The sequence below is a fragment of the Salminus brasiliensis genome, chromosome 22 (genome assembly GCF_030463535.1).
Source record: "Salminus brasiliensis chromosome 22, fSalBra1.hap2, whole genome shotgun sequence".
NCBI lineage: Eukaryota > Metazoa > Chordata > Actinopteri > Characiformes > Bryconidae > Salminus > Salminus brasiliensis.
Genome location: NC_132899.1, coordinates 454342 through 471094, shown reverse-complemented (window position 1 = coordinate 471094; position 16753 = coordinate 454342). Strand labels below are relative to the sequence as shown.

General features: G+C 53.0%; 17 non-coding genes across 17 annotated transcripts; all 17 read right to left on the bottom strand.

Moving 5' to 3' along the window:
• Window positions 1-633: 633 nt before the first annotated feature.
• trnad-guc (transfer RNA aspartic acid (anticodon GUC)) lies at window positions 634-705 on the bottom strand. Its single transcript has one exon. It is a non-coding gene; the product is annotated as a tRNA-Asp (tRNA).
• A 643-nt stretch (window positions 706-1348) lies between these two features.
• Window positions 1349-1421, bottom strand: trnaf-gaa (transfer RNA phenylalanine (anticodon GAA)). Its single transcript has one exon. It is a non-coding gene; the product is annotated as a tRNA-Phe (tRNA).
• Window positions 1422-1825: 404 nt separating this feature from the next.
• Window positions 1826-1899, bottom strand: trnai-aau (transfer RNA isoleucine (anticodon AAU)). Its single transcript has one exon. It is a non-coding gene; the product is annotated as a tRNA-Ile (tRNA).
• A 1434-nt stretch (window positions 1900-3333) lies between these two features.
• trnaf-gaa (transfer RNA phenylalanine (anticodon GAA)) lies at window positions 3334-3406 on the bottom strand. Its single transcript has one exon. It is a non-coding gene; the product is annotated as a tRNA-Phe (tRNA).
• Window positions 3407-3810: 404 nt separating this feature from the next.
• On the bottom strand, window positions 3811-3884 carry trnai-aau (transfer RNA isoleucine (anticodon AAU)). The gene has a single exon. It is a non-coding gene; the product is annotated as a tRNA-Ile (tRNA).
• A 1911-nt stretch (window positions 3885-5795) lies between these two features.
• On the bottom strand, window positions 5796-5869 carry trnai-aau (transfer RNA isoleucine (anticodon AAU)). Its single transcript has one exon. It is a non-coding gene; the product is annotated as a tRNA-Ile (tRNA).
• Window positions 5870-7303: 1434 nt separating this feature from the next.
• Window positions 7304-7376, bottom strand: trnaf-gaa (transfer RNA phenylalanine (anticodon GAA)). The gene has a single exon. It is a non-coding gene; the product is annotated as a tRNA-Phe (tRNA).
• A 404-nt stretch (window positions 7377-7780) lies between these two features.
• Window positions 7781-7854, bottom strand: trnai-aau (transfer RNA isoleucine (anticodon AAU)). Its single transcript has one exon. It is a non-coding gene; the product is annotated as a tRNA-Ile (tRNA).
• A 719-nt stretch (window positions 7855-8573) lies between these two features.
• On the bottom strand, window positions 8574-8645 carry trnad-guc (transfer RNA aspartic acid (anticodon GUC)). Its single transcript has one exon. It is a non-coding gene; the product is annotated as a tRNA-Asp (tRNA).
• Window positions 8646-9288: 643 nt separating this feature from the next.
• On the bottom strand, window positions 9289-9361 carry trnaf-gaa (transfer RNA phenylalanine (anticodon GAA)). Its single transcript has one exon. It is a non-coding gene; the product is annotated as a tRNA-Phe (tRNA).
• Window positions 9362-9765: 404 nt separating this feature from the next.
• Window positions 9766-9839, bottom strand: trnai-aau (transfer RNA isoleucine (anticodon AAU)). Its single transcript has one exon. It is a non-coding gene; the product is annotated as a tRNA-Ile (tRNA).
• A 719-nt stretch (window positions 9840-10558) lies between these two features.
• On the bottom strand, window positions 10559-10630 carry trnad-guc (transfer RNA aspartic acid (anticodon GUC)). Its single transcript has one exon. It is a non-coding gene; the product is annotated as a tRNA-Asp (tRNA).
• A 643-nt stretch (window positions 10631-11273) lies between these two features.
• On the bottom strand, window positions 11274-11346 carry trnaf-gaa (transfer RNA phenylalanine (anticodon GAA)). The gene has a single exon. It is a non-coding gene; the product is annotated as a tRNA-Phe (tRNA).
• A 404-nt stretch (window positions 11347-11750) lies between these two features.
• trnai-aau (transfer RNA isoleucine (anticodon AAU)) lies at window positions 11751-11824 on the bottom strand. The gene has a single exon. It is a non-coding gene; the product is annotated as a tRNA-Ile (tRNA).
• A 1434-nt stretch (window positions 11825-13258) lies between these two features.
• Window positions 13259-13331, bottom strand: trnaf-gaa (transfer RNA phenylalanine (anticodon GAA)). The gene has a single exon. It is a non-coding gene; the product is annotated as a tRNA-Phe (tRNA).
• A 1197-nt stretch (window positions 13332-14528) lies between these two features.
• On the bottom strand, window positions 14529-14600 carry trnad-guc (transfer RNA aspartic acid (anticodon GUC)). Its single transcript has one exon. It is a non-coding gene; the product is annotated as a tRNA-Asp (tRNA).
• Window positions 14601-15720: 1120 nt separating this feature from the next.
• On the bottom strand, window positions 15721-15794 carry trnai-aau (transfer RNA isoleucine (anticodon AAU)). The gene has a single exon. It is a non-coding gene; the product is annotated as a tRNA-Ile (tRNA).
• Between the last annotated feature and the right edge of the window lie 959 nt (window positions 15795-16753).

Below are 16753 nucleotides of genomic sequence, written 5' to 3'. Positions count from 1 at the left end.
GGGATGTCTGCAGGGGCACTGGAGCATGCCCCTGAGCTTCAACACTCCTTCCAGTGAGGACGATACTTTGAATTTCTCAAATGGATTGAGATCTGTCATTTAATTGCCACATTCCTGACAAAGCTCACATTGGCCACAGCTGTTGGGGTAAACTTCCAATGCACTAATCGAGAAACCACCATAGACAAAGGACAGATTGATCCCATCCCTTTTGGTTAGGAGCGTTTCCTAAAGGCAGCAGAAACACCCCTGTGGCATGTTGTCGTCCGGCTTTGAACCATGGACCTCTTTGGAGTAAGGCAAAGATGATGAACACTACCATGCATAGACCACAAGCAGTGCTGGAAAGAGTCTGTGTTCTGCATTCTCAACGACAAGATTTTGCGGAGAGTTTCCTTTCAAATTCAGCCAGCGTACCTGCAGATACATTTGTCAGCTGGTGCTTTCGCAGCCTTGGTGGAATAGAGCTGAGTGAAGCTGCCGTCCAAGCAGCCGACCCACATTTCATTCCCAGCCAGTATGTGAGCTTTCGCGCACCCGGCTCATGCAAGCAGTCACGCTTGCCAGAAGCCAGCGGTGCATCATCCTCCTTTCAGAAAGCAGAGGTTGCATGGGCAGCAAAAGCAACAGCCCCTCCCCGTCGGGGAATCGAACCCCGGTCTTCCGCGTGACAGGCGGAGATACTGTCCACTATACTAACGAGGAACGCATGAGGCGGTGGGGGAATACTGCAAACCTTTACATGTCTGAGTACAGCTGAGGTAGCAGTTTTGTCGGAACGTTGGAATTCCGTCAAGGTGATCAGTTCAGCCGTCTGGGAAAAGATACCGTGTATTGGTCTCTAAAACTTGTCCAGCATGCGCCGTTGCCTATTTCCAGCTGAGATGAGCGAAGGGGATGCGGCCCCTTCGGCATAGAGATCCTTGACGGGAGGACAACTTGTCCCACTGACCCACTCGGCAGGACTCACCAGTCACTGAAGGGTATTCCCCTGTACCATGGAGCGGTTTCCACATCACACGGAGACGCAACAGATCAGGATGCCCTCCACCATGCTTCTGTAGGAGCAGAGTTTTTGGAGAAGGTGCATGCATGTCAATCTTCTACAGGCTCCTTAGCAAGTAGATGCGTTACTTCACCTTCTTACTTCAAGATGCTTGTTGGAAGGAAAGGCAGGTTTCACTGAGATGTGACCCCTGATCGCTGGATTCAAACGGCACGGTCCTAACTATGACACTACGGAACCTTCTCGCCTGCGTTGTTCTCAAGAGTTCCCCTGAAATAAGGACATCTGATGCCGCCCAGCAACTTGACAGCGGCGGCCAGAAAAAGCATGTCGCAGGCGTTCTGCCGAAACCCGGGATCGAACCAGGGACCTTTAGATCTTCAGTCTAACGCTCTCCCAACTGAGCTATTTCGGCACAGCGGGCAGCGAGCCCAGTCCTGCCTGTGCTGTGCAACCTCAGTCAAGTTATCGTGCTAACAGCCAGTATGCGGCGACAAATGAATGCTAGTTTCTACGGAGATAAGGTGCATGGGGATCTTTTCCTAGGCTGGTGTTGCCTTGGCATGGAGACACGACCGTCAGAGGTATCCGCAAAGGGGAGTTTGTCCCCATAGGACGAGAGCACTTTCCATCAGGCACGAGTTAGCGGCCATCGATGGCCTCAGTCAGAAACGTGCGCTCTTGTAGCGTCCTTCACAGTGCCGATCGGGAGCAAAGTTACTCTCCTCCTAGCTTGGACTTCATGTCCAGCAATCCCAATGGCCTGCACTTGGTAGACCAAGCCCATTGCTGGTAAACAGTGCGGTGCAAAAGCAAATGTGGCCAGTACGGGGATCGAACCCACGACCTTGGCGTTATTAGCACCACGCTCTAACCAACTGAGCTAACCGGCCCGGCCGGTGCCCTCGCCCCTCCGGCCGTGGATGACGAAGGTCACGTCCGGCACTGCCTTAGGCCTTACCCAGAAAGTGCCTGTGTGGGGATGTCTGCAGGGGCACTGGAGCATGCCCCTGAGCTTCAACACTCCTTCCAGTGAGGACGATACTTTGAATTTCTCAAATGGATTGAGATCTGTCATTTAATTGCCACATTCCTGACAAAGCTCACATTGGCCACAGCTGTTGGGGTAAACTTCCAATGCACTAATCGAGAAACCACCATAGACAAAGGACAGATTGATCCCATCCCTTTTGGTTAGGAGCGTTTCCTAAAGGCAGCAGAAACACCCCTGTGGCATGTTGTCGTCCGGCTTTGAACCATGGACCTCTTTGGAGAAAGGCAAAGATGATGAACACTACCATGCATAGACCACAAGCAGTGCTGGAAATAGTCTGTGTTCTGCATTCTCAACGACAAGATTTTGCGGAGAGTTTCCTTTCAAATTCAGCCAGCGTACCTGCAGATACATTTGTCAGCTGGTGCTTTCGCAGCCTTGGTGGAATAGAGCTGAGCGAAGCTGCCGTCCAAGCAGCCGACCCACATTTCATTCCCAGCCAGTATGTGAGCTTTCGCGCACCCGGCTCATGCAAGCAGTCACGCTTGCCAGAAGCCAGCGGTGCATCGTCCTCCTTTCAGAAAGCAGAGGTTGCATGGGCAGCAAAAGCAACAGGCCCTCCCCGTCGGGGAATCGAACCCCGGTCTTCCGCGTGACAGGCGGAGATACTGTCCACTATACTGACGAGGAACGCATGAGGCGGCGGGGGAATACTGCAAACCTTTACATGTCTGAGTACAGCTGAGGTAGCAGTTTTGTCGGAACGTTGGAATTCCGTCAAGGTGATCAGTTCAGCCGTCTGGGAAAAGATACCGTGTATTGGTCTCTAAAACTTGTCCAGCATGCGCCGTTGCCTATTTCCAGCTGAGATGAGCGAAGGGGATGCGGCCCCTTCGGCATAGAGATCCTTGACGGGAGGACAACTTGTCCCACTGACCCACTCGGCAGGACTCACCAGTCACTGAAGGGTATTCCCCTGTACCATGGAGCGGTTTCCACATCACACGGAGACGCAACAGATCAGGATGCCCTCCACCATGCTTCTGTAGGAGCAGAGTTTTTGGAGAAGGTGCATGCATGTCAATCTTCTACAGGCTCCTTAGCAAGTAGATGCGTTACTTCACCTTCTTACTTCAAGATGCTTGTTGGAAGGAAAGGCAGGTTTCACTGAGATGTGACCCCTGATCGCTGGATTCAAACGGCACGGTCCTAACTATGACACTACGGAACCTTCTCGCCTGCGTTGTTCTCAAGAGTTCCCCTGAAATAAGGACATCTGATGCCGCCCAGCAACTTGACAGCGGCGGCCAGAAAAAGCATGTCGCAGGCGTTCTGCCGAAACCCGGGATCGAACCAGGGACCTTTAGATCTTCAGTCTAACGCTCTCCCAACTGAGCTATTTCGGCACAGCGGGCAGCGAGCCCAGTCCTGCCTGTGCTGTGCAACCTCAGTCAAGTTATCGTGCTAACAGCCAGTATGCGGCGACAAATGAATGCTAGTTTCTACGGAGATAAGGTGCATGGGGATCTTTTCCTAGGCTGGTGTTGCCTTGGCATGGAGACACGACCGTCAGAGGTATCCGCAAAGGGGAGTTTGTCCCCATAGGACGAGAGCACTTTCCATCAGGCACGAGTTAGCGGCCATCGATGGCCTCAGTCAGAAACGTGCGCTCTTGTAGCGTCCTTCACAGTGCCGATCGGGAGCAAAGTTACTCTCCTCCTAGCTTGGACTTCATGTCCAGCAATCCCAATGGCCTGCACTTGGTAGACCAAGCCCATTGCTGGTAAACAGTGCGGTGCAAAAGCAGATGTGGCCAGTACGGGGATCGAACCCGCGACCTTGGCGTTATTAGCACCACGCTCTAACCAACTGAGCTAACCGGCCCGGCCGGTGCCCTCGCCCCTCCGGCCGTGGATGACGAAGGTCACGTCCGGCACTGCCTTAGGCCTTACCCAGAAAGTGCCTGTGTGGGGATGTCTGCAGGGGCACTGGAGCATGCCCCTGAGCTTCAACACTCCTTCCAGTGAGGACGATACTTTGAATTTCTCAAATGGATTGAGATCTGTCATTTAATTGCCACATTCCTGACAAAGCTCACATTGGCCACAGCTGTTGGGGTAAACTTCCAATGCACTAATCGAGAAACCACCATAGACAAAGGACAGATTGATCCCATCCCTTTTGGTTAGGAGCGTTTCCTAAAGGCAGCAGAAACACCCCTGTGGCATGTTGTCGTCCGGCTTTGAACCATGGACCTCTTTGGAGAAAGGCAAAGATGATGAACACTACCATGCATAGACCACAAGCAGTGCTGGAAATAGTCTGTGTTCTGCATTCTCAACGACAAGATTTTGCGGAGAGTTTCCTTTCAAATTCAGCCAGCGTACCTGCAGATACATTTGTCAGCTGGTGCTTTCGCAGCCTTGGTGGAATAGAGCTGAGCGAAGCTGCCGTCCAAGCAGCCGACCCACATTTCATTCCCAGCCAGTATGTGAGCTTTCGCGCACCCGGCTCATGCAAGCAGTCACGCTTGCCAGAAGCCAGCGGTGCATCGTCCTCCTTTCAGAAAGCAGAGGTTGCATGGGCAGCAAAAGCAACAGGCCCTCCCCGTCGGGGAATCGAACCCCGGTCTTCCGCGTGACAGGCGGAGATACTGTCCACTATACTGACGAGGAACGCATGAGGCGGCGGGGGAATACTGCAAACCTTTACATGTCTGAGTACAGCTGAGGTAGCAGTTTTGTCGGAACGTTGGAATTCCGTCAAGGTGATCAGTTCAGCCGTCTGGGAAAAGATACCGTGTATTGGTCTCTAAAACTTGTCCAGCATGCGCCGTTGCCTATTTCCAGCTGAGAGGAGAGAAGGGGATGCGGCCCCTTCGGCATAGAGATCCTTGACGGGAGGACAACTTGTCCCACTGACCCACTCGGCAGGACTCACCAGTCACTGAAGGGTATTCCCCTGTACCATGGAGCGGTTTCCACATCACACGGAGACGCAACAGATCAGGATGCCCTCCACCATGCTTCTGTAGGAGCAGAGTTTTTGGAGAAGGTGCATGCATGTCAATCTTCTACAGGCTCCTTAGCAAGTAGATGCGTTACTTCACCTTCTTACTTCAAGATGCTTGTTGGAAGGAAAGGCAGGTTTCACTGAGATGTGACCCCTGATCGCTGGATTCAAACGGCACGGTCCTAACTATGACACTACGGAACCTTCTCGCCTGCGTTGTTCTCAAGAGTTCCCCTGAAATAAGGACATCTGATGCCGCCCAGCAACTTGACAGCGGCGGCCAGAAAAAGCATGTCGCAGGCGTTCTGCCGAAACCCGGGATCGAACCAGGGACCTTTAGATCTTCAGTCTAACTCTCTCCCAACTGAGCTATATCGGCACAGCAGGCAGCGAGCCCAGTCCTGCCTGTGCTGTGCAACCTCAGTCAAGTTATCGTGCTAACAGCCAGTATGCGGCGACAAATGAATGCTAGTTTCTACGGAGATAAGGTGCATGGGGATCTTTTCCTAGGCTGGTGTTGCCTTGGCATGGAGACACGACCGTCAGAGGTATCCGCAAAGGGGAGTTTGTCCCCATAGGACGAGAGCACTTTCCATCAGGCACGAGTTAGCGGCCATCGATGGCCTCAGTCAGAAACGTGCGCTCTTGTAGCGTCCTTCACAGTGCCGATCGGGAGCAAAGTTACTCTCCTCCTAGCTTGGACTTCATGTCCAGCAATCCCAATGGCCTGCACTTGGTAGACCAAGCCCATTGCTGGTAAACAGTGCGGTGCAAAAGCAAATGTGGCCAGTACGGGGATCGAACCCGCGACCTTGGCGTTATTAGCACCACGCTCTAACCAACTGAGCTAACCGGCCCGGCCGGTGCCCTCGCCCCTCCGGCCGTGGATGACGAAGGTCACGTCCGGCACTGCCTTAGGCCTTACCCAGAAAGTGCCTGTGTGGGGATGTCTGCAGGGGCACTGGAGCATGCCCCTGAGCTTCAACACTCCTTCCAGTGAGGACGATACTTTGAATTTCTCAAATGGATTGAGATCTGTCATTTAATTGCCACATTCCTGACAAAGCTCACATTGGCCAGAGCTGTTGGGGTAAACTTCCAATGCACTAATCGAGAAACCACCATAGACAAAGGACAGATTGATCCCATCCCTTTTGGTTAGGAGCGTTTCCTAAAGGCAGCAGAAACACCCCTGTGGCATGTTGTCGTCCGGCTTTGAACCATGGACCTCTTTGGAGTAAGGCAAAGATGATGAACACTACCATGCATAGACCACAAGCAGTGCTGGAAATAGTCTGTGTTCTGCATTCTCAACGACAAGATTTTGCGGAGAGTTTCCTTTCAAATTCAGCCAGCGTGCCTGCAGATACATTTGTCAGCTGGTGCTTTCGCAGCCTTGGTGGAATAGAGCTGAGCGAAGCTGCCGTCCAAGCAGCCGACCCACATTTCATTCCCAGCCAGTATGTGAGCTTTCGCGCACCCGGCTCATGCAAGCAGTCACGCTTGCCAGAAGCCAGCGGTGCATCGTCCTCCTTTCAGAAAGCAGAGGTTGCATGGGCAGCAAAAGCAACAGGCCCTCCCCGTCGGGGAATCGAACCCCGGTCTTCCGCTTGACAGGCGGAGATACTGTCCACTATACTGACGAGGAACGCATGAGGCGGCGGGGGAATACTGCAAACCTTTACATGTCTGAGTACAGCTGAGGTAGCAGTTTTGTCGGAACGTTGGAATTCCGTCAAGGTGATCAGTTCAGCCGTCTGGGAAAAGATACCGTGTATTGGTCTCTAAAACTTGTCCAGCATGCGCCGTTGCCTATTTCCAGCTGAGAGGAGAGAAGGGGATGCGGCCCCTTCGGCATAGAGATCCTTGACGGGAGGACAACTTGTCCCACTGACCCACTCGGCAGGACTCACCAGTCACTGAAGGGTATTCCCCTGTACCATGGAGCGGTTTCCACATCACACGGAGACGCAACAGATCAGGATGCCCTCCACCATGCTTCTGTAGGAGCAGAGTTTTTGGAGAAGGTGCATGCATGTCAATCTTCTACAGGCTCCTTAGCAAGTAGATGCGTTACTTCACCTTCTTACTTCAAGATGCTTGTTGGAAGGAAAGGCAGGTTTCACTGAGATGTGACCCCTGATCGCTGGATTCAAACGGCACGGTCCTAACTATGACACTACGGAACCTTCTCGCCTGCGTTGTTCTCAAGAGTTCCCCTGAAATAAGGACATCTGATGCCGCCCAGCAACTTGACAGCGGCGGCCAGAAAAAGCATGTCGCAGGCGTTCTGCCGAAACCCGGGATCGAACCAGGGACCTTTAGATCTTCAGTCTAACGCTCTCCCAACTGAGCTATTTCGGCACAGCGGGCAGCGAGCCCAGTCCTGCCTGTGCTGTGCAACCTCAGTCAAGTTATCGTGCTAACAGCCAGTATGCGGCGACAAATGAATGCTAGTTTCTACGGAGATAAGGTGCATGGGGATCTTTTCCTAGGCTGGTGTTGCCTTGGCATGGAGACACGACCGTCAGAGGTATCCGCAAAGGGGAGTTTGTCCCCATAGGACGAGAGCACTTTCCATCAGGCACGAGTTAGCGGCCATCGATGGCCTCAGTCAGAAACGTGCGCTCTTGTAGCGTCCTTCACAGTGCCGATCGGGAGCAAAGTTACTCTCCTCCTAGCTTGGACTTCATGTCCAGCAATCCCAATGGCCTGCACTTGGTAGACCAAGCCCATTGCTGGTAAACAGTGCGGTGCAAAAGCAGATGTGGCCAGTACGGGGATCGAACCCGCGACCTTGGCGTTATTAGCACCACGCTCTAACCAACTGAGCTAACCGGCCCGGCCGGTGCCCTCACCCCTCCGGCCGTGGATGACGAAGGTCACGTCCGGCACTGCCTTAGGCCTTACCCAGAAAGTGCCTGTGTGGGGATGTCTGCAGGGGCACTGGAGCATGCCCCTGAGCTTCAACACTCCTTCCAGTGAGGACGATACTTTGAATTTCTCAAATGGATTGAGATCTGTCATTTAATTGCCACATTCCTGACAAAGCTCACATTGGCCACAGCTGTTGGGGTAAACTTCCAATGCACTAATCGAGAAACCACCATAGACAAAGGACAGATTGATCCCATCCCTTTTGGTTAGGAGCGTTTCCTAAAGGCAGCAGAAACACCCCTGTGGCATGTTGTCGTCCGGCTTTGAACCATGGACCTCTTTGGAGTAAGGCAAAGATGATGAACACTACCATGCATAGACCACAAGCAGTGCTGGAAAGAGTCTGTGTTCTGCATTCTCAACGACAAGATTTTGCGGAGAGTTTCCTTTCAAATTCAGCCAGCGTACCTGCAGATACATTTGTCAGCTGGTGCTTTCGCAGCCTTGGTGGAATAGAGCTGAGTGAAGCTGCCGTCCAAGCAGCCGACCCACATTTCATTCCCAGCCAGTATGTGAGCTTTCGCGCACCCGGCTCATGCAAGCAGTCACGCTTGCCAGAAGCCAGCGGTGCATCATCCTCCTTTCAGAAAGCAGAGGTTGCATGGGCAGCAAAAGCAACAGCCCCTCCCCGTCGGGGAATCGAACCCCGGTCTTCCGCGTGACAGGCGGAGATACTGTCCACTATACTAACGAGGAACGCATGAGGCGGTGGGGGAATACTGCAAACCTTTACATGTCTGAGTACAGCTGAGGTAGCAGTTTTGTCGGAACGTTGGAATTCCGTCAAGGTGATCAGTTCAGCCGTCTGGGAAAAGATACCGTGTATTGGTCTCTAAAACTTGTCCAGCATGCGCCGTTGCCTATTTCCAGCTGAGATGAGCGAAGGGGATGCGGCCCCTTCGGCATAGAGATCCTTGACGGGAGGACAACTTGTCCCACTGACCCACTCGGCAGGACTCACCAGTCACTGAAGGGTATTCCCCTGTACCATGGAGCGGTTTCCACATCACACGGAGACGCAACAGATCAGGATGCCCTCCACCATGCTTCTGTAGGAGCAGAGTTTTTGGAGAAGGTGCATGCATGTCAATCTTCTACAGGCTCCTTAGCAAGTAGATGCGTTACTTCACCTTCTTACTTCAAGATGCTTGTTGGAAGGAAAGGCAGGTTTCACTGAGATGTGACCCCTGATCGCTGGATTCAAACGGCACGGTCCTAACTATGACACTACGGAACCTTCTCGCCTGCGTTGTTCTCAAGAGTTCCCCTGAAATAAGGACATCTGATGCCGCCCAGCAACTTGACAGCGGCGGCCAGAAAAAGCATGTCGCAGGCGTTCTGCCGAAACCCGGGATCGAACCAGGGACCTTTAGATCTTCAGTCTAACGCTCTCCCAACTGAGCTATTTCGGCACAGCGGGCAGCGAGCCCAGTCCTGCCTGTGCTGTGCAACCTCAGTCAAGTTATCGTGCTAACAGCCAGTATGCGGCGACAAATGAATGCTAGTTTCTACGGAGATAAGGTGCATGGGGATCTTTTCCTAGGCTGGTGTTGCCTTGGCATGGAGACACGACCGTCAGAGGTATCCGCAAAGGGGAGTTTGTCCCCATAGGACGAGAGCACTTTCCATCAGGCACGAGTTAGTGGCCATCGATGGCCTCAGTCAGAAACGTGCGCTCTTGTAGCGTCCTTCACAGTGCCGATCGGGAGCAAAGTTACTCTCCTCCTAGCTTGGACTTCATGTCCAGCAATCCCAATGGCCTGCACTTGGTAGACCAAGCCCATTGCTGGTAAACAGTGCGGTGCAAAAGCAGATGTGGCCAGTACGGGGATCGAACCCGCGACCTTGGCGTTATTAGCACCACGCTCTAACCAACTGAGCTAACCGGCCCGGCCGGTGCCCCTGCCCCTCCGGCCGTGGATGACGAAGGTCACGTCCGGCACTGCCTTAGGCCTTACCCAGAAAGTGCCTGTGTGGGGATGTCTGCAGGGGCACTGGAGCATGCCCCTGAGCTTCAACACTCCTTCCAGTGAGGACGATACTTTGAATTTCTCAAATGGATTGAGATCTGTCATTTAATTGCCACATTCCTGACAAAGCTCACATTGGCCACAGCTGTTGGGGTAAACTTCCAATGCACTAATCGAGAAACCACCATAGACAAAGGACAGATTGATCCCATCCCTTTTGGTTAGGAGCGTTTCCTAAAGGCAGCAGAAACACCCCTGTGGCATGTTGTCGTCCGGCTTTGAACCATGGACCTCTTTGGAGTAAGGCAAAGATGATGAACACTACCATGCATAGACCACAAGCAGTGCTGGAAAGAGTCTGTGTTCTGCATTCTCAACGACAAGATTTTGCGGAGAGTTTCCTTTCAAATTCAGCCAGCGTACCTGCAGATACATTTGTCAGCTGGTGCTTTCGCAGCCTTGGTGGAATAGAGCTGAGCGAAGCTGCCGTCCAAGCAGCCGACCCACATTTCATTCCCAGCCAGTATGTGAGCTTTCGCGCACCCGGCTCATGCAAGCAGTCACGCTTGCCAGAAGCCAGCGGTGCATCATCCTCCTTTCAGAAAGCAGAGGTTGCATGGGCAGCAAAAGCAACAGCCCCTCCCCGTCGGGGAATCGAACCCCGGTCTTCCGCGTGACAGGCGGAGATACTGTCCACTATACTAACGAGGAACGCATGAGGCGGTGGGGGAATACTGCAAACCTTTACATGTCTGAGTACAGCTGAGGTAGCAGTTTTGTCGGAACGTTGGAATTCCGTCAAGGTGATCAGTTCAGCCGTCTGGGAAAAGATACCGTGTATTGGTCTCTAAAACTTGTCCAGCATGCGCCGTTGCCTATTTCCAGCTGAGATGAGCGAAGGGGATGCGGCCCCTTCGGCATAGAGATCCTTGACGGGAGGACAACTTGTCCCACTGACCCACTCGGCAGGACTCACCAGTCACTGAAGGGTATTCCCCTGTACCATGGAGCGGTTTCCACATCACACGGAGACGCAACAGATCAGGATGCCCTCCACCATGCTTCTGTAGGAGCAGAGTTTTTGGAGAAGGTGCATGCATGTCAATCTTCTACAGGCTCCTTAGCAAGTAGATGCGTTACTTCACCTTCTTACTTCAAGATGCTTGTTGGAAGGAAAGGCAGGTTTCACTGAGATGTGACCCCTGATCGCTGGATTCAAACGGCACGGTCCTAACTATGACACTACGGAACCTTCTCGCCTGCGTTGTTCTCAAGAGTTCCCCTGAAATAAGGACATCTGATGCCGCCCAGCAACTTGACAGCGGCGGCCAGAAAAAGCATGTCGCAGGCGTTCTGCCGAAACCCGGGATCGAACCAGGGACCTTTAGATCTTCAGTCTAACGCTCTCCCAACTGAGCTATTTCGGCACAGCGGGCAGCGAGCCCAGTCCTGCCTGTGCTGTGCAACCTCAGTCAAGTTATCGTGCTAACAGCCAGTATGCGGCGACAAATGAATGCTAGTTTCTACGGAGATAAGGTGCATGGGGATCTTTTCCTAGGCTGGTGTTGCCTTGGCATGGAGACACGACCGTCAGAGGTATCCGCAAAGGGGAGTTTGTCCCCATAGGACGAGAGCACTTTCCATCAGGCACGAGTTAGCGGCCATCGATGGCCTCAGTCAGAAACGTGCGCTCTTGTAGCGTCCTTCACAGTGCCGATCGGGAGCAAAGTTACTCTCCTCCTAGCTTGGACTTCATGTCCAGCAATCCCAATGGCCTGCACTTGGTAGACCAAGCCCATTGCTGGTAAACAGTGCGGTGCAAAAGCAAATGTGGCCAGTACGGGGATCGAACCCGCGACCTTGGCGTTATTAGCACCACGCTCTAACCAACTGAGCTAACCGGCCCGGCCGGTGCCCTCGCCCCTCCGGCCGTGGATGACGAAGGTCACGTCCGGCACTGCCTTAGGCCTTACCCAGAAAGTGCCTGTGTGGGGATGTCTGCAGGGGCACTGGAGCATGCCCCTGAGCTTCAACACTCCTTCCAGTGAGGACGATACTTTGAATTTCTCAAATGGATTGAGATCTGTCATTTAATTGCCACATTCCTGACAAAGCTCACATTGGCCAGAGCTGTTGGGGTAAACTTCCAATGCACTAATCGAGAAACCACCATAGACAAAGGACAGATTGATCCCATCCCTTTTGGTTAGGAGCGTTTCCTAAAGGCAGCAGAAACACCCCTGTGGCATGTTGTCGTCCGGCTTTGAACCATGGACCTCTTTGGAGTAAGGCAAAGATGATGAACACTACCATGCATAGACCACAAGCAGTGCTGGAAATAGTCTGTGTTCTGCATTCTCAACGACAAGATTTTGCGGAGAGTTTCCTTTCAAATTCAGCCAGCGTACCTGCAGATACATTTGTCAGCTGGTGCTTTCGCAGCCTTGGTGGAATAGAGCTGAGCGAAGCTGCCGTCCAAGCAGCCGACCCACATTTCATTCCCAGCCAGTATGTGAGCTTTCGCGCACCCGGCTCATGCAAGCAGTCACGCTTGCCAGAAGCCAGCGGTGCATCGTCCTCCTTTCAGAAAGCAGAGGTTGCATGGGCAGCAAAAGCAACAGGCCCTCCCCGTCGGGGAATCGAACCCCGGTCTTCCGCGTGACAGGCGGAGATACTGTCCACTATACTGACGAGGAACGCATGAGGCGGCGGGGGAATACTGCAAACCTTTACATGTCTGAGTACAGCTGAGGTAGCAGTTTTGTCGGAACGTTGGAATTCCGTCAAGGTGATCAGTTCAGCCGTCTGGGAAAAGATACCGTGTATTGGTCTCTAAAACTTGTCCAGCATGCGCCGTTGCCTATTTCCAGCTGAGAGGAGAGAAGGGGATGCGGCCCCTTCGGCATAGAGATCCTTGACGGGAGGACAACTTGTCCCACTGACCCACTCGGCAGGACTCACCAGTCACTGAAGGGTATTCCCCTGTACCATGGAGCGGTTTCCACATCACACGGAGACGCAACAGATCAGGATGCCCTCCACCATGCTTCTGTAGGAGCAGAGTTTTTGGAGAAGGTGCATGCATGTCAATCTTCTACAGGCTCCTTAGCAAGTAGATGCGTTACTTCACCTTCTTACTTCAAGATGCTTGTTGGAAGGAAAGGCAGGTTTCACTGAGATGTGACCCCTGATCGCTGGATTCAAACGGCACGGTCCTAACTATGACACTACGGAACCTTCTCGCCTGCGTTGTTCTCAAGAGTTCCCCTGAAATAAGGACATCTGATGCCGCCCAGCAACTTGACAGCGGCGGCCAGAAAAAGCATGTCGCAGGCGTTCTGCCGAAACCCGGGATCGAACCAGGGACCTTTAGATCTTCAGTCTAACGCTCTCCCAACTGAGCTATTTCGGCACAGCGGGCAGCGAGCCCAGTCCTGCCTGTGCTGTGCAACCTCAGTCAAGTTATCGTGCTAACAGCCAGTATGCGGCGACAAATGAATGCTAGTTTCTACGGAGATAAGGTGCATGGGGATCTTTTCCTAGGCTGGTGTTGCCTTGGCATGGAGACACGACCGTCAGAGGTATCCGCAAAGGGGAGTTTGTCCCCATAGGACGAGAGCACTTTCCATCAGGCACGAGTTAGCGGCCATCGATGGCCTCAGTCAGAAACGTGCGCTCTTGTAGCGTCCTTCACAGTGCCGATCGGGAGCAAAGTTACTCTCCTCCTAGCTTGGACTTCATGTCCAGCAATCCCAATGGCCTGCACTTGGTAGACCAAGCCCATTGCTGGTAAACAGTGCGGTGCAAAAGCAGATGTGGCCAGTACGGGGATCCAACCCGCGACCTTGGCATTATTAGCACCACGCTCTAACCAACTGAGCTAACCGGCCCGGCCGGTGCCCTCGCCCCTCCGGCCGTGGATGACGAAGGTCACGTCCGGCACTGCCTTAGGCCTTACCCAGAAAGTGCCTGTGTGGGGATGTCTGCAGGGGCACTGGAGCATGCCCCTGAGCTTCAACACTCCTTCCAGTGAGGACGATACTTTGAATTTCTCAAATGGATTGAGATCTGTCATTTAATTGCCACATTCCTGACAAAGCTCACATTGGCCACAGCTGTTGGGGTAAACTTCCAATGCACTAATCGAGAAACCACCATAGACAAAGGACAGATTGATCCCATCCCTTTTGGTTAGGAGCGTTTCCTAAAGGCAGCAGAAACACCCCTGTGGCATGTTGTCGTCCGGCTTTGAACCATGGACCTCTTTGGAGTAAGGCAAAGATGATGAACACTACCATGCATAGACCACAAGCAGTGCTGGAAAGAGTCTGTGTTCTGCATTCTCAACGACAAGATTTTGCGGAGAGTTTCCTTTCAAATTCAGCCAGCGTACCTGCAGATACATTTGTCAGCTGGTGCTTTCGCAGCCTTGGTGGAATAGAGCTGAGCGAAGCTGCCGTCCAAGCAGCCGACCCACATTTCATTCCCAGCCAGTATGTGAGCTTTCGCGCACCCGGCTCATGCAAGCAGTCACGCTTGCCAGAAGCCAGCGGTGCATCATCCTCCTTTCAGAAAGCAGAGGTTGCATGGGCAGCAAAAGCAACAGGCCCTCCCCGTCGGGGAATCGAACCCCGGTCTTCCGCGTGACAGGCGGAGATACTGTCCACTATACTAACGAGGAACGCATGAGGTGGTGGGGGAATACTGCAAACCTTTACATGTCTGAGTACAGCTGAGGTAGCAGTTTTGTCGGAACGTTGGAATTCCGTCAAGGTGATCAGTTCAGCCGTCTGGGAAAAGATATTGTGTATTGGTCTCTAAAACTTGTCCAGCATGCGCCGTTGCCTATTTCCAGCTGAGAGGAGCGAAGGGGATGCGGCCCCTTCGGCATAGAGATCCTTGACGGGAGGACAACTTGTCCCACTGACCCACTCGGCAGGACTCACCAGTCACTGAAGGGTATTCCCCTGTACCATGGAGCGGTTTCCACATCACACGGAGACGCAACAGATCAGGATGCCCTCCACCATGCTTCTGTAGGAGCAGAGTTTTTGGAGAAGGTGCATGCATGTCAATCTTCTACAGGCTCCTTAGCAAGTAGATGCGTTACTTCACCTTCTTACTTCAAGATGCTTGTTGGAAGGAAAGGCAGGTTTCACTGAGATGTGACCCCTGATCGCTGGATTCAAACGGCACGGTCCTAACTATGACACTACGGAACCTTCTCGCCTGCGTTGTTCTCAAGAGTTCCCCTGAAATAAGGACATCTGATGCCGCCCAGCAACTTGACAGCGGCGGCCAGAAAAAGCATGTCGCAGGCGTTCTGCCAAAACCCGGGATCGAACCAGGGACCTTTAGATCTTCAGTCTAACGCTTTCCCAACTGAGCTATTTCAGCACGGTGGGCGGCGAGCCCAGTCCTGCCTGTGCTGTGCAACCTCAGTCAAGTTATCGTGCTAACAGCCAGTATGCGGCGACAAATGAATGCTAGTTTCTACGGAGATAAGGTGCATGGGGATCTTTTCCTAGGCTGGTGTTGCCTTGGCATGGAGACACGACCGTCAGAGGTATCCGCAAAGGGGAGTTTGTCCCCATAGGACGAGAGCACTTTCCATCAGGCACGAGTTAGCGGCCATCGATGGCCTCAGTCAGAAACGTGCGCTCTTGTAGCGTCCTTCACAGTGCCGATCGGGAGCAAAGTTACTCTCCTCCTAGCTTGGACTTCATGTCCAGCAATCCCAATGGCCTGCACTTGGTAGACCAAGCCCATTGCTGGTAAACAGTGCGGTGCAAAAGCAGATGTGGCCAGTACGGGGATCGAACCCGCGACCTTGGCGTTATTAGCACCACGCTCTAACCAACTGAGCTAAACGGCCCGGCCGGTGCCCTTGTCCCTCCGGCCGTGGATGACGAAGGTCACGTCCGGCACTGCCTTAGGCCTTACCCAGAAAGTGCCTGTGTGGGGATGTCTGCAGGGGCACTGGAGCATGCCCCTGAGCTTCAACACTCCTTCCAGTGAGGATGATACTTTGAATTTCTCAAATGGATTGAGATCTGTCATTTAATTGCCACATTCCTGACAAAGCTCACATTGGCCACAGCTGTTGGGGTAAACTTCCAATGCACTAATCGAGAAACCACCATAGACAAAGGACAGATTGATCCCATCCCTTTTGGTTAGGAGCGTTTCCTAAAGGCAGCAGAAACACCCCTGTGGCATGTTGTCGTCCGGCTTTGAACCATGGACCTCTTTGGAGTAAGGCAAAGATGATGAACACTACCATGCATAGACCACAAGCAGTGCTGGAAAGAGTCTGTGTTCTGCATTCTCAACGACAAGATTTTGCGGAGAGTTTCCTTTCAAATTCAGCCAGCGTACCTGCAGATACATTTGTCAGCTGGTGCTTTCGCAGCCTTGGTGGAATAGAGCTGAGCGAAGCTGCCGTCCAAGCAGCCGACCCACATTTCATTCCCAGCCAGTATGTGAGCTTTCACGCACCCGGCTCATGCAAGCAGTCACGCTTGCCAGAAGCCAGCGGTGCATCGTCCTCCTTTCAGAAAGCAGAGGTTGCATGGGCAGCAAAAGCAACAGGCCCTCCCCGTCGGGGAATCGATCCCCGGTCTTCCGCGTGACAGGCGGAGATACTGTCCACTATACTAACGAGGAACGCATGAGGCGGTGGGGGAATACTGCAAACCTTTACATGTCTGAGTACAGCTGAGGTAGCAGTTTTGTCGGAACGTTGGAATTCCGTCAACGTGATCAGTTCAGCCGTCTGGGAAAAGATACCGTGTATTGGTCTCTAAAACTTGTCCAGCATGCGCCGTTGCCTAT